Source organism: Schistocerca gregaria, chromosome 11 (assembly GCF_023897955.1).
Source record: "Schistocerca gregaria isolate iqSchGreg1 chromosome 11, iqSchGreg1.2, whole genome shotgun sequence".
NCBI lineage: Eukaryota > Metazoa > Arthropoda > Insecta > Orthoptera > Acrididae > Schistocerca > Schistocerca gregaria.
Window position 1 is genome coordinate 70216731 of NC_064930.1, and position 15626 is coordinate 70232356.

The 15626-nt window shown below is 48.3% G+C and overlaps 1 protein-coding gene and 1 pseudogene across 1 annotated transcript in view; both read left to right on the forward strand.

Moving 5' to 3' along the window:
- LOC126295026 (uncharacterized) overlaps nucleotides 1-15626 on the forward strand; it is a 115465-nt gene that overhangs the window by 74774 nt on the left and 25065 nt on the right. The gene's annotated exons all lie outside the window — the stretch shown is intronic.
- On the forward strand, nucleotides 2962-3079 carry LOC126295514 (5S ribosomal RNA; annotated as a pseudogene).

Genomic DNA, 15626 nt, shown 5'->3' on the forward strand with positions numbered 1-15626 from the left:
GTTGGCACGGCGCACAGACAGTGATGATTTCGACGGCACACGTGAACGTTGGAGCGTGACGGCGAACACTAAACACAAACACGAAGGCACACACACAAGAAACGATGGCGACGATTTCCGGCGCGCGAATGTCTACGTAAGGTGTGCGAGTCTGTAAGATGTATGACTCTGGGGACCTGCCGAGAGGGGAAGAAGGGGCAGGGGGAGGGAGAGGGGTGAGCAAGGATGCCAATGGCAGAAAGGGTTAAAATATGCTGCTATAAAACTTTTTGAAAAATTACTAGATGAAATAAAATGTCTGACAGACAGCAGTAGTAGTTTCAAAACCAAACTGAAATCATACCTGCTTGAATACTCCTTCTATACCATAGATGAATTCTTGAATATGAGTAAATAAATCTGAGGATGTAATATATCCATTTTGTGCCATTTAAGGGAATCAGATAGATAACAGAAATATTTAGGTATAACACTGTAATGTAAAAAAAAAAGGAAGACTCTTGTTTCCTGTCCGCATTTTTTGTGCATTTGACACGTTCCACATCATAACGGTATATACGTGCTATTGATCAAATGAACACGTAACTAACTCACTACACTACTGGCCATTAATATCGCTACACGATGAAGATTACCTGCTACAGACGTGAAATTTAACGGAGAGGAAGAAGATGCTGTGATATGCAGATGATTAGCTTTTCAGAGCACTCACACAAGGTTGGCACCGGTGGCGACACCTACAACGTGCTAACATGAGGAAAGTTTCCAACCGATTTCTCATTCCCAAACAGCAGTTCACCGGCGTTGCCTGGTGAAACGTTGTGATGCCTCGCGTAAGGAGGGGAAATGCGTACCATCACGTTTCCGACGTTGATAAAGGTCGGATTGTAGCCTATCGCGATTGCGGTTATATCGTATCGCGACATTGCTGCTCGCGTTGGTCGAGATCCAATGACTGTTAGCACGATATGGAATCGGTGGGTTCAGGAGCGTAATACGGAACGCCGTGCTGGATCCCAACGGCCTCGTATCACTAGCAGTCGAGATGACAGGCATCTTATCCGCACGGCTGTAACGGATCCTGCAGCCACGTCTCGATCCCTGAGTCAGCAGATGGGGACGTTTGCAAGACAACAACCGTCTGCACGAACAGTTCGACGACGTTTGCAGCAGTACGGACTATCAGCTCGGAGACCATGGCTGCGGTTACCCTTGACGCTGCATCACAGAGAGGGTCGCCTGTGATGGTGTAGTCGACGACGGACCTGGGTGCACGAATGGCAAAACGTCATTTTTGTGGATGAATCCAGGTTCTGTTTACAGCATCACGATGTTCGCATCCGTGTTTGGCGACATCGCTGTGAACGCACATTGGAAGTGTGTATTCGTCATCGCCATACTGGCGTATCACCCGGCGTGATGGTATGGGGTGCCATCGGTTACACGTCTCGGTCACCTCTTGTTCGCATTGACGGCACTTTGAACAGTGGACGTTACATTTAAGATGTGTTACGACCCGTGGCTCTACCCTTCATTCGATCCCTGCGAAACCTTACATTTCAGCAGGATAATGCACGACCGCATGTCGCAGCTCCCGTGCGGGCCTTTCTGGATACAGAAAATGTTCGACTGCTGCCCTGGCCAGCACATTCTCCAGATCTCTAACCAATTGAAAACGTCTGGTCAATGGTGGCCGAGCAACTGGCTCGCCACAATACGTCAGTCACTACTCTGCATGAACTGTGGTATCGTGTTGAAGTTGCATGGTCAGCTGTACCTGTACACGTCATCCGAGCTTTGTTTGACTCAATGGCCAGGCGTATCGAGGCCGCTATTACGGCCAGAGGTGTTTGTTCTGGGTACTGATTTCTCAGTATCTATGCACCCAAATTGCGTGAAAATGTAATGACATGTCAGTTCTAGTATAATACATTCGTCCAATGAACACCCGTTTATCAGCTGCATTTCTTCTCGGTGTAGCAATTTTAATGGCCAGTAGTGTAAGTAATTCGAGATCACTGATCGCTCGTAAATGGAACGCCCTCTCATATGGGGTGCTGTCCCGCCGAACTGCTCACAATCCAGGAAACTACGTCATCATGGTGCTCGTCTTTCCGCTTCTCCCATAACGAATCCACATTCCTGTGTTGTCTCCGCGGTAATATCAGATTGAACCCATAGCTTCCTTTTATGTAACGAGTCGCCTTGCAGACAGGAGCTCATATCTTTTTAGAATCCCCCATCCTCTTGGCCGTCCGTGCTAGGTACGGACTTCAGGACTCATTGCCTCTAAAATTGGAGCACGACTCAATTTCTGGTTGAACTTATTCTCAGTTTTCTCCGTGAAAGTGATTTTTATTCTCTGTGATAAGGTTTTAATCCACCTCTCGAGCAGTGTGTTGGGGACCGGGCATCTCCCACGAATCCCCGTCCGTACAGTAACTCCTTGACTACTCTTTCGTCCCTCTTTTACGCTGTTTAAACCGCTTCTAAGTTCGGTTTGCCTCCTTTCTCCCGCACCCAGATTTCTAGTCTGTGTGTCGCAATTTGTTGAATAGTGGGCGCTCTCGAGTGTAATGGACCAGGGGTGGGACACTTTGGGTGTGAAAACTAGTTGTAGTGCCGAAATTGGGTGGTGAAGTAAAACGATGCAGTTTCTGTTGGTAGCGCCGAACGCCGATTCCGTCAGCGTTTCCCTCCACACGCCCACCCCCACTGCAAAGTCGAATGTCATGATTTTCAGCATCTATGTATAAGAATACCGATGTGACGAAATAGCACACTAGCTGCGTTAAAAATTAAATCGCAATTGCAAATATTGTTATTGCGTTCACACTGGGACGCCACCTCCGCTCACACGCCCACACATCCTCCCCTCCTGTAGAATCGCACTTTTTCTTTTCTGCCACATGTGCACTGTAGCGCCAAAGAAACTGGTACAGGCATGCGTATTCAGATACGGGCAACGGCCTTGCCTCAGCGGACACACCGGTTCCCGTCGGATCACCGAAGTCAAGCGCTGTCGGGCGTGGCAGGCACTTGGATGGGTGACCATCCGGGCCGCCACGCGCTGTTGCCATTTTTCAGGGTGCACTCAGCCTCGTGATGCCAACAGAGGAGCTACTCGACCGAATAGTAGCGGCTCCGGTCAAAGAAAACCATCGTAACGACCGGGAGAGCGGTGTTCTGACCACATACCCCTGCTATCCGCATCCTCAAATGAGGATGACACGGCGGTCGGATGGTACCGATGGGCCACTTGTGGCCTGAAGACAGTGCTATTCACATACAGAGATCGTGAGAATACGGCGCTGTGGACGGCAACGCCTATATAAGACAACAACAGCAGTTGTTAGATCGGGTACTGCTGGTACAATGGCAGGTTATCAAGATTTGAGTTTCATCGTGGTGCTATAATCGGCGCACGAGCTATGGGGCACTGCATCTCCGAGGTAGCGATGAAGTAGGTTTTTTTTTTCCCGTACCGCCATTTCCCGGGTTTACCGTGAATATCTGGAATATCTTAAAATGTAAAATCTTCGACATTGCTGCGGCCGGTAAAAGATCCTGCGAGAAAGGGAAGATCGACGACTGAAGAGAATCGTTCAACGTCAGAGAATTGCAACCCTTCAACAGATTGTTTCCAAATTCAATGCTGGGCCATCAGCAAGTGTCAGCGCGCGAAGTGTTCAAAAAAATGGTTCAAATGGCTCTGAGCACTATGGGACTCAACTTCTGAGGTCATCAGTCCCCTAGAACTTAGAACTACTTAAACCTAAGAACATAACACATAACCATGCCCGAGGCAGGATTCGAACCTGCGACCGCGGCGGTCTCGCGGTTTCAGACTGTAGCGCCTAGAACCGCACGGCCACTCAGGCCGGCCGCGAAGTGTTCAACGAAACATCATCCATATGGGCTTTCCGAGCCGAAGGCACACTCGTGTAGCCTCGATGACTGCACGACACAAAACTGTAGGCCTCGCCTGGGCCCCTCAACACCGACAATGGACTGTTGACGACTCGAAACATGTTGCTTTGTCGGACCAGTCTCGTTTCAAAATGTATCGAGCGGATGGACGTGTAAGGGTATGGAGGCAACCTCATGAATCCATGGACCCTTCATGTCAGCAGGGGAATGTTCAAGCTGGTGGAAGTTTTGTAATTGTGTAGGACGTGTGCATTTGGAGTCATATGGGACTCCAGATACGTCTAGATACGACTCTGACAAATGACACGTACGTAAGCATCCTGTCTGATCACCTGCATGAGTTTGTGCCCATTGTGCGTTCCTACGCACTTGGGCAATTCCAGCAGTACAATGCGACATCCCGCACGTTCAGAATTGCTACAGAATGACTCCAGGAATACTCTTCTGAGTTTGAACACTTCCGCTGGCCACCAAAGTCCCCAAAGACGAACATTATTGAGCATATCTGGGATGCCTTGCTACGTGCTCTTCAGAAAATATCTCCACCCCTCGCACTGCTACTGATTAATGGACAGCCGTGCTGGATTTATGGTGTCAAATCCCTCCAGCACCCCTTCATACATTAGTCGAGTCTATGCCACGTCGTGTTGCGCTACTTCTTCAAGCTTGCGGTGGCCATACATTATATTAAACAGGTGTACCCGTTTCTTTTGCTCTTCAGTGTAGCCGGCCGAAGTGGCCATGCGGTTCTAGGCGTTGCAGTGTGGAACCGCGCGACCGCTGCCTGCCTCGGGCATGGATGTGTGTGATGTCCTTTGGTTAGATAGGATTAACTGGTTTTAGTTCTAGGGGACTAATGACCTAAGAAGTTGAGTCGCGTAGTGCTCAGTGCCATCTGAATCTTAAGTGTATTTGTTCCTTACAGTCAAAGAGAGCGATTTTTAGGCGTGGAAAGGTGAATAAGTGGTGAGACTCCTTGAAACAGTGAATTTAAAATTATGCTCTACTACACCATCAAAAGTAAAACTGCAAATACACTCCTGGAAATGGAAAAAAGAACACATTGACACCGGTGTGTCAGACCCACCATACTTGCTCCGGACCCTGCGAGAGGGCTGTACAAGCAATGATCACACGCACGGCACAGCGGACACACCAGGAACCGCGGTGTTGGCCGTCGAATGGCGCTAGCTGCGCAGCATTTGTGCACCGCCGCCGTCAGTGTCAGCCAGTTTGCCGTGGCATACGGAGCTCCATCGCAGTCTTTAACACTGGCAGCATGCCGCGACAGCGTGTACGTGAACCTTATGTGCAGTTGACGGACTTTGAGCGAGGGCGTATAGTGGGCATGCGGGAGGCCGGGTGGACGTACCGCCGAATTGCTCAATACGTGGGGCGTGAGGTCTCCACAGTACATCGATGTTGTCGCCAGTGGTCGGCGGAAGGTGCACGTGCCCGTCGACCTGGGACCGGACCGCAGCGACGCACGGATGCACGCCGAGACCGTAGGATCCTACGCAGTGCCGTAGGGGACCGCACCGCCACTTCCCAGCAAATTAGGGACACTGTTGCTCCTGGGGTATCGGCGAGGACCATTCGCAACCGTCTCCATGAAGCTGGGCTACGGTCCCGCACACCGTTAGGCCGTCTTCCGCTCACGCCCCAACATCGTGCAGCCCGCCTCCAGTGGTGTCGCGACAGGCGTGAATGGAGGGACGAATGGAGACGTGTCGTCTTCTGCGATGAGAGTTCCGTCTGCCTCGGTGCCAATGATGGTCGTATGCATGTTTGGCGCCGTGCAGGTGAGCGCCACAATCAGGACTGCACACGACCGAGGCACACAGGGCCAACACCCGGCATCATGGTGTGGGGAGCGATCTCCTACACTGGCCGTACACCTCTGGTGATCGTCGAGGGGACACTGAATAGTGCACGGTACATCCAAACCGTCATCGAACCCATCGTTCTACCATTCCTAGACCGGCAAGGGAACTTGCTGTTCCAACAGGACAATGCACGTCCACATGTATCCCGTGCCACCCAACGTGCTCTAGAAGGTGTAAGTCAACTACCCTGGCCAGCAAGATCTCCGGATCTGTCCCCCATTGAGCATGTTTGGGACTGGATGAAGCGTCGTCTGACGCGGTCTGCACGTCCAGCACGAACGCTGGTCCAACTGAGGCGCCAGGTGGAAATGGCATGGCAAGCGGTTCCACAGGACTACATCCAGCATCTCTACGATCGTCTCCATGGGAGAATAGCAGCCTGCATTGCTGCGAAAGGTGGACATACACTGTACTAGTGCCGACATTGTGCATGCTCTGTTGCCTGTGTCTATGTGCCTGTGGTTCTGTGAGTATGATCATATGCTGTATCTGACCCCGGGAATGTGTCAATAAAGTTTCCCCTTCCTCGGACAATGAATTCACGGTGTTCTTATTTCAATTTCCAGGAGTGTATGTTCCGAAATTTGTGAAAATATTATAAAATAAAATAAAAATATCGGAGTCGACATTGCCTTTATTATATCGATTTGTGGTGAGAAGTCGCTTGATTATATGGATATGTGGCTGGTGCGTCCTGATGTCGATGTTTTATCAACAGCCCTAGTGACTGCAGTGAGTCGTTTCCCGAGTTAGGCGCGCCCACGTGTTTACCGGCCCCACGGCGGCTGTCGCCGTTTATCGCTGCCTCGTTGCTTCCCACCTAGTTCCATCGGTTTGCCTCCTTTTTTTTTATTTGTATTTCACACCGCTGCAGCCCGAGTTGGTCTTCTGGTCGGTTCTCAGAATAGCACGGGATCCCCTGAACCCTCGCTGCCGCCTCCTGTGTGTACATGCGTGCGTGTGTGTGTGTGTGTGTGTGTGTGTGTGTGTGTGTGTGTGTGTGTGCGCTCTCGCACGTGTTCAGGAGGGAAGCCAGGAGAAGACGTGCCCCATTAGACCGAGCCGTCGCCCTACCGCTGCCGTTCTGTGATGTGTCAACGTCGACGCTTCTAACTCCACCGTCTGCGCCTTACGACTCGGTCACAAATTCACGCGCTCAGTGGAATTTGTGGGGTGTGCGTGGATTTATACCTGTGTGAGCCGCGGAGAGCTTAGTTTTTCTCAGTTCAGAGAAATGATAGGTTTTGCGTTTCGTTTGGTGTAAATTCATGCTTTATAATAATTCGTACGCGGCAGGTTAACCGAGAGCGCTAATGCGCTGCTTCGTGGACTCGTGTTGGCGTGCCGGCAACGGATCGAACCAGCCCGTCGGATTAACGACGAAGGGCCGGTGTGCCGGACAACATGGGTGTGGTTTTTAGGCGATTTTCCACATCCCACTTGGCCAATACCGGGCTGGTCCCCACGTCTCGCCTCAGTTACACGACTCGTGGACATTTGAAACCCGTTCGCTCTATTTCATGGTTTACAGTAGATGCAGACAGTTTGGGCACACTGTAGTTCAATTCTTTTATGTTTGCGGTTCGCGCATGCCCGCCCAGACGCGGGATATTGCTGCGTTGCCAGTTGTACACGCCAAGAGAAGCAGCGCCATAGTACAGTATAGTTGCCAAACTTACGTTTAAGGGGGAGCGCGAAGTTTATGAAGTAAAGCCACCACGGCCGCATTAACCCTTTCGCTGCTACAGAGACGTTCTCCCCGCATTTTGTCAACACTGCACTGCTCGCATGCGCAGACACATGGTGTTCCGACTGCTTTGACACACTTTATCATTCGATTTCACAAAAACTAGTTGGCCCAAAAATTTGATTTTTACACATCTTCTTCACTGATACCTTCCCCCCCCCCCCCCCCATAAATGACTTAATTTTGTTTCGATGTTCAACGCAGTTATTGTGCAGCATTAGATGTAGTAAACCATTGAACGAAATTTTGAAGAGTTTGCAGAGGTAAACGTCCATAGCGTATACTTTCCGTATGGTCGATTTTAGTTACCACTAGAAATTTCAAAAAATTACATCAAACGACTAAAATTGATGAAGCAAGACACTTCGATATTGTTTTTAAATAAAGAAAATATTAAGCATCGAACAAATTTTGAACTTACAACTTTTCACTCAGCAGCCATACACTTTAAACGTAACGATAACGCAGCTCGTCATTCAATGTAATTCCCGGAGAACTTTAAAATCTCACCCAAAATACCGACAAACGCTGTTGGTATGACTATGAATTATTCACATTTCGTCGAAGTACAATAGGAAATAAACAATTACCGCTGTTCTTTATTGCGAAAAAGCGGTTAGCGATAATGATACAAACACCTTTCCTTGCTATCGCCAGAATTAGGAGGCTTATTGCTTGTTTGGTTTAATTAATTAACAGAATATGAAGCAATTAGTATAAAGAACGCTTTTTCCAAACTTTCTATAAAAGAAACTCTGCTTCCAAGACATTGCTTATGTTCAGTTACTTTATTTATGCCTGAACGTTTCTAAAACTGAAGACACTCGTCCGTGCTCTGCACTGCAGTCCAGCTCTGGCAACGTCGTTCTCTGTTCATTGGCCGACTGTGTTCTGTGACGTCAGGTGCGCAGAACGGACCTAAACTCGTCCGTCCTCATAAATGACGCGCCCTTTAGTTCCGTCAGGGGCGGTACTGAGTAGAGACAGGAAGGGCGTCCAGCCACCCTGTGAAAACTAACTTTGCCAAATATCCGTAGTACCAACCCACACCCGGCAGTAGCTGGATCTGGATACAACAACAACAACAATAATTCGTGATTCATTTGATGAAATGTACAAATCAAATATTATAATATCGTTTATTGCAGACATTTTAGTTATTTATATCTTAAATTCCTTCTTATGAGCCCTAGAAGTTGCCGTACCACTTTTCCTGTCAGAAATCTACTCGTAGTGAAAGGTAAAGTGGTATAAAAAAAATGGTTAAAATGGCTCTGAGCACTATGGGACTTAAATTCTCAGGTCATCAGTCCCCTAGAACTTAGAATTACATAAACCCAACTAACCTAAGGACATCACACACAGCGATGCCCGAGGCAGGATTTACGACCGTAGCAGTCACGCGGTTCCAAACTGAAGCGCCTAGAACCGCACGGCCACACCGGCCGGCTAACACAGTAAGACAAGTTTACAGTTTGTGTGCGTGTTTTGAGGCGCAATTAACTGACAACGCGCAAATACTCGGAGTATATTCATGTAGTGTTTCAGAATGAGATTACCTAGCGACTTCCTATAAACTTTACACTCAATTTCAAACCTGCACGAAACTTTTTCTCGTTGATGTCACCCACAAAATGAGGAAAAAAAACTACTTTATAGCTCACTACATTTACTGATCGCGCATTAAAACTTCAGCGTCATACATGACATTTCAGTTTATTACTTCTTCGTTACCCTACTGTATGCACAACATAGTTTGCAGACAGTATCTACATATATCAGTGAATATACCTGCAAAATTATATTATTGTACAACCCATGTGACGCCAGGTACGTTTAGATGAGTAAAAAACCACGTTCTGCGTAAAACGGCATGCAGTAAAACTTCACCATCAGGCATAACGTATTAATTTATTACTTCGTTACTAATAATCCTATTCGCAACACTCTGTGCAGACAGGATCTATATACACTACTACATGTAACTCTGATATGCGTGACGAACTAGCTCCAAATTGGGTGCAAATTACCCAGATCATACTCATTCAGTTTTTCGTAATGAGAGCACTTCCCGGCTTCCAACAAACTTTAAACGTAATATCAAACCTTTCTGAACATCATAATGTTAATTATTTACTGCTTTAACACATTTGTAAAGAAATTAGAATTTAAAGCAGTTTTATACATGGTAGTATAATTCTCAGGAGAATCGGGGATTCTGACGGTGCCTACAATATAAGAACAACGTCCTCGTCAAATTTCATGTTTCCATCGGTAGTGATTCCGGCTGAGTGATGACGGATCTGAAAATTTCCCTTTATACACTACTGGCTATTAAAATTGCTACACCACGAAGATCAAGATGACGCGCTACAGACGCGAAATTTAACCGACAGGAAGAAGATGCTGTGATATGCAAATGATCAGCTTTTCAGAGCATTCACACAAGGTTGGCGCCAGTGGCGACACCTACAACGTGCTGACATGAGGAAAGTTTCCAACCGATTTCTCATACACAAACAGCAGTTGACCGGCCTTGCCTGGTGAAACGTTGTTGTGATGACTCGTGTAAGGAGGAGAAATGCGTACCATCACGTTTCCGACTTTGATAAAGGTCGGAAGGTAGCCTATCGCGATTGCTGTTTATCGTATCGCGACATTGCAGCTCGCGTTGGTCGAGATTCAATGACTGTTAGCAGAATATGGAATCGGTAGGTTCAAGAGGGTAATACGGAACTGGGTGCTGGATCCTAAATGCCTCGTATCACCAGCAGTCGAGATGACAGGCATCTTATCCGCACGGCCGTAACGGATCGTGCAGCCACGTCTCGATTCCTGAGTCAACAGATGGGGACGTTTGCAACACAACAACCATCTGCACGAACAGTTGGACGACGTTTGCAGCAGCACGGACTATCAGCTCGGAGACCGTGGCTCCGGTTAACCTTGACGCTGCATCACAGACAGGAGCACCTGCGATGGTGTACTCGACGACGAACCTGGGTGCAATATTGGCAAAACGTCATTTTCTCGGATGAATCCATGTACTGTTTACAGCATCACGATGGTCGCATCCGTGTTTGGCGACATGGCTGTGAACGCACATTGGAAGCGTGTATTCGTCTCCGCCATACTGGCGTATCACCCGGGTTGGTGGTATGGGGTGCCATCGGTTACACGCCTCGGTCACCACTTGTTCGCATTGACGGCGCTTTGAACAGTGGACGTTACATTTCAGATGTGTTACGACCCGTGGCTCTACCCTTCATTCGATCCCTGCGTAAGCCTACATTTCAGCAGGATAATGCACGACCGCATGTTGCAGGTCCTGTACGTGCGTTTCTGGATACAAAACATATTCGACTGCTGACCTGGCCAGCACATTCTCCAGATCTCTCACCAATTGAAAACGTCTGGTCAGTGGTACAAATGGTACAAATGGCTCTGAGCACTATGGGACTTACCATCTGAGGTCATCAGTCCCCTAGAACTTAGAACTACTTAAACCTAACTAACCTAAGGACATCACACACATCCATGCCCGAGGCAGGATTCGAACCTGCGACCGTAGCAGTCGCGCGGTTCCGGACTGAAGCGCCTAGAACCGCTAGACCATCGCGGCCGGCCTGGTCAGTGGTGATCGATCAACTGGCTCGTCACAATACGCCAGTCACTACTCTTGATGAACTGTGGTATCGTGTTGAAGCTGCACGGGCAGCTGTACCTGCATGCACCATCCAAGCTCTGTTTGACTGAATGCCCAGGCTTATTAAGGCCGTTATTACGGCCAGAGGTGGTTGTTCTGGGTACCGATTTCTCAGGAAAGTGTACATGTCAGTTCTAGTATAATATATTTGTCCAATCAATACCCGTTTATCATCTGTATTTCTTCTTGGTGTAGCAATTTCAATGACCAGTAGTGTATGTAAGGATTAGTTTCTCCCACGTATATCTCGGGAAAAGAGCTTGAAGGTAATATTAGAGACATTTTAGGTGACACTGAGGAATAACTGCAATCGTTGTTCTCGCTAACTCTACCCGAATGCCACAACAAAGCGAGGGAAATGACACTGATGCACAAAACACCCTCCACCACACACCGCATGGATGCTCGCGGAGTATACCTGTAGATGGAGATGTAGTAAGCTGATGAAAAAAAAAAAAAAATTGCGTGCCAGGTAGGACGAAAGGGTGTCAGCAATGTGTCGCCATAGGCAAAATGGCTGGGACTGGTGTTTGCCCATGGGCTAGTTTTCTGTGCCTACAGGAACTCAGCTTTGGGGCGCCTACTTGCACATTGCGTCCTGGGTGTAGGCGGTCCCTGGAGCGTCGTGTGTGGGCGCTGTCTTTGCGAGCGGAAGCTTAAGGTAGGGCGTGCCGTCCCGGCCTCGCTTTCCACGGCCGAAGGTCAAGAGCAAACGCGACGCCATTGCATAAGACGCGCCGAGCTGGGTGGATGTGGCCGCGCGCCAGCGCATTCGCTCCAGTTGACTTTCTCACTCACGACCACCGAGCACTCACTTCGCCTACACTTGTGCGTGAGTGCGCCGCAAAGCCAAGCGAAGCCGTTCTCACAGACGGACGACTAATTCGAGAACATTTTTCCACGCAAGCGATTCATCATTTGGTGCTCAACCCCCTCCACCCTCTCTGTCTCTAAGACATTAATTACATTTCCTTCCCCCTTTACTCGCATACACAATGTGATAAAAAGTATCCGGACAGCCCCAAAAACATACGTTTTTCAAATGGCTCTGAGCACTATGGGACTTAACACCTGAGGTCATCAGTCCCCTAGAACTTAGAACTACTTAAACCTAACTAACCTAAGGACGTCACACACATCCATGCCCGAGGCAGGATTCGAACCTGCGACCGTAGCAACCGCGTGTTTCCGGACTGATGCAACTAGAACCGCTCGGCCACAGCGGCCGGGCGTTACTCATATCAGGTGCATTGTGCAACCACCTACAGCCAGGTGCTCCGTATCAGCGACCTCAGTAGTCATTAGACATCTTGAGAGAGCAGAATGGGGCGCTCCGCGGAACTCACGGACTTTGAACATGGTCAGGTGATTGTGTGTCACTTGCGTCACACGTCTGTAGGCGAGATTTCCACACTCCTAAACATCCCTAGGTCCACTGTTTACGATGTGATACTGAAGTGGAAACGTGAAGGGACACGTACAGCACAAAAGCGCACAGGCCGATCTCATCTGTTGACTGACAGAGACCGCCGACAGTTGAAGAGGGCCGTGATGTGTAATAGGCAGACACCTGTCTAGTCTATCACACAGAAATTCCAAACTGCCTCAGGATCCACTGCAAGTACCATGACAGTTAGGCGGGAGGTGAGAAAACTTGGATTTAATGGTTGAGCGGCAGCTCATAAGCCACACATCACGCCGGTAAATGCCAAACGACGCCTCGCTTGTTGTAAGGAGCGTAAACATTGTACGTTTGAACAGTGGAAAAACGTTGTGTCGAGTGACGAATCACGGTACACGATGTGGCGAACCGATGGCAGGGTCTGGGTATGGCGAATGCGCGGCGAACGTCATCTGCCAGCGTGTGTAGTGTCAACAGTAAAATTCGGAGTCGCTGGTGTTACGGTGAACGTCATCTGCCAGCGTGTGTAGTGCCGACAGTAAAATTCGGAGGCGGTGGTGTTATGGCGTGGCCGTGTGTTTCGTGGAGGGGGCTTGCACCCCTTGTTGTTTTGCGTGCCACTATCACAGCGCAGGCCTACATGTTTTATGCACCTTCTTATTTCCCACTCTTGAAGAGCAATTCGGGGATGGCTATTGCATCTTCCAACACGATAGATAACCTGTTCATAATGCACGGCCAATGGCGTAGTGCTTACACGACAATAACATCCCTGTAATGGACTGGCCTGCGCAGAGTCCTGACCTGAATCCTATAGAACACTTTTGGGATGTTTTGGAACGCCGACTTCGTGCCAGGCCTCACCGACCGACATCGATACCTCTCGTCAGTGCAACACTTCGTGAAGAATGGGCTGCCATTCCCCAGGAAACCTTCCAGCACCTCATTGAACGTGTGCCTGCGAGAGTGGAAGCTGTCATCGAGGTTAAGGGTGGGCCAGCACCATATTGAATTCCAGCATTACCGATGGAGGGCGCCACGAACTTGTAACTCATTTTCAGCCAGGTGTCCGGATACTTTTGATCGCACAGTGTAACACGTTTCACTTTTACCCGTATCATAAGTCGGTCTGCATCCGACTTTGTGTGCATATGTTCCGAAACGCCACGCATAGGAAGGGGTTTTCCGATGGTCATACTTTGTTCTGTTGGTGATAAAAAAGATAGGTCAAGTGTTTTGGATTGCCTTAGGGACTGTTTCTATACCCAACATTGGTCTCACCCCTAAATATCACTTAGAGGTGAGACCAACGGCATTTTATAGTTCACGTACCCAGCAACAGACGGCAACAATTATTTGTAACCTTTTACGTAGGGTAAGTCAGTTTTTCCGCGCGTGTCTTGAATTGTCATGAAGAAGAAAATGCATGACAGTTACGTTATATGGCCTGCCTGAAATGAGGCGAAAGCCTCAGGAGGCAATTCGCACTTGGCAGAAGCCACAATTTTCTAGGCATCTTTACGGGCTCACTGTACGCCGAGAGGCGATAGAGGGCATACTAGAGACAATCGCAGTGCATCCGCGCAAAGATTCTCTGGATTATCATTGTGATTTTCATTTCGCCACCGATCGAAGCTTGAAAAAAAAAATTACCACTCGAAGAAACCGGATGAATTACCCACCGTCAGTTTCGCTTGTCTGAAATATAAACAGACAATATTTATCAGTGTTTGAGAATGAATGCACAAGCTTTAACATATTTCAAACGGTTCTGAAATGTTTCCATGCTGACTCACCCCAATAATGAAAGATAAAAATTTATCGCTTATTGTATGTTCGCTGGCCGTGCAGTAAAACAGCATCTGGCGCAACGTTTCAATTGATCACTTCTGTGCTGCAGTCTCTGCTCGCAACACATATTTCAGGCCGTACCTACGTGTATTGTTGAATGTACCAGACGTGTTTTTTTAAGTAAGTACAGATTTGAAATTTAAAAAAAAGACGTGCTAAGATATCTCAATAACTTTATTTTTACATGAAAGCCTGTACCTTAATCTGTGCACTGACGCCATTACAGTCTGATTCTTCCTTGTTTACGCTGTGTACTGAGTGTTTAAGATGCCTCCGATAATCGTGACTGTGAAGTACGGGCTGTTATAAGATTTCTTAGTGCTAAAGGCCTAAAAGCGATCGATATTCGTCGTGAGGTCTGTGCAGTTTACGGAGAAAACCTTATGAGTGATGGAATCGAAAGAAAGTGGGTGCGAGCATTTAAAGATGGCCGAACAAATGTGCGCGATGAACAACTGAGTGGGCGTTCCTTCGGTCATTAATGAAAGTTTGGTGCAGGAAGTGGACAATAAGGTGAGAGAAAACAGACGCTTTGCGATTTCCTCCTTGCGGGGTGACTTTCCTAATGTTTCTCGTAGTGTTTTGTATGCCATTGTGACCGAGCACGCGAATTGTCGAAAATTGTGCGCTCGTTGGGTACCGAAAATGTTGACGGATGTGCACAAAACCGAACGTTTAGACAGTGCATTGACTTTACTCGAGCGCTACCACAACGACGGTGATGATTTCTAAAGCCAAATTGTTACGGGCGATGAAACGTGGGTGGCCTACGTCACACCGGAATGAAGTTGAGCAAGGGCATCGTTTTGCTGCAAGGCAATGCCCGTCCGCATGTCGCGAATCAGACCACAGATCTCATCACACTTTTTCGATGGGAAACTCCAGATCATCCTCCGTACAACTCCGATCTTGCACCCAGTGACTACCATCTGTTCCTGCACTTGGAGAAGCACCTGGGCGGTCAGCGTCTTCGAGACGATGACGAAGTCAAAACAGTGGTGATACAGTGGTTAACAAGTCAGGCGGCAGTTTTCTATGAGGAACGTATTCAAAAACTGGTACAACGTTATGACAAGTGACTCAATATTGACGGAAATTGTGTCG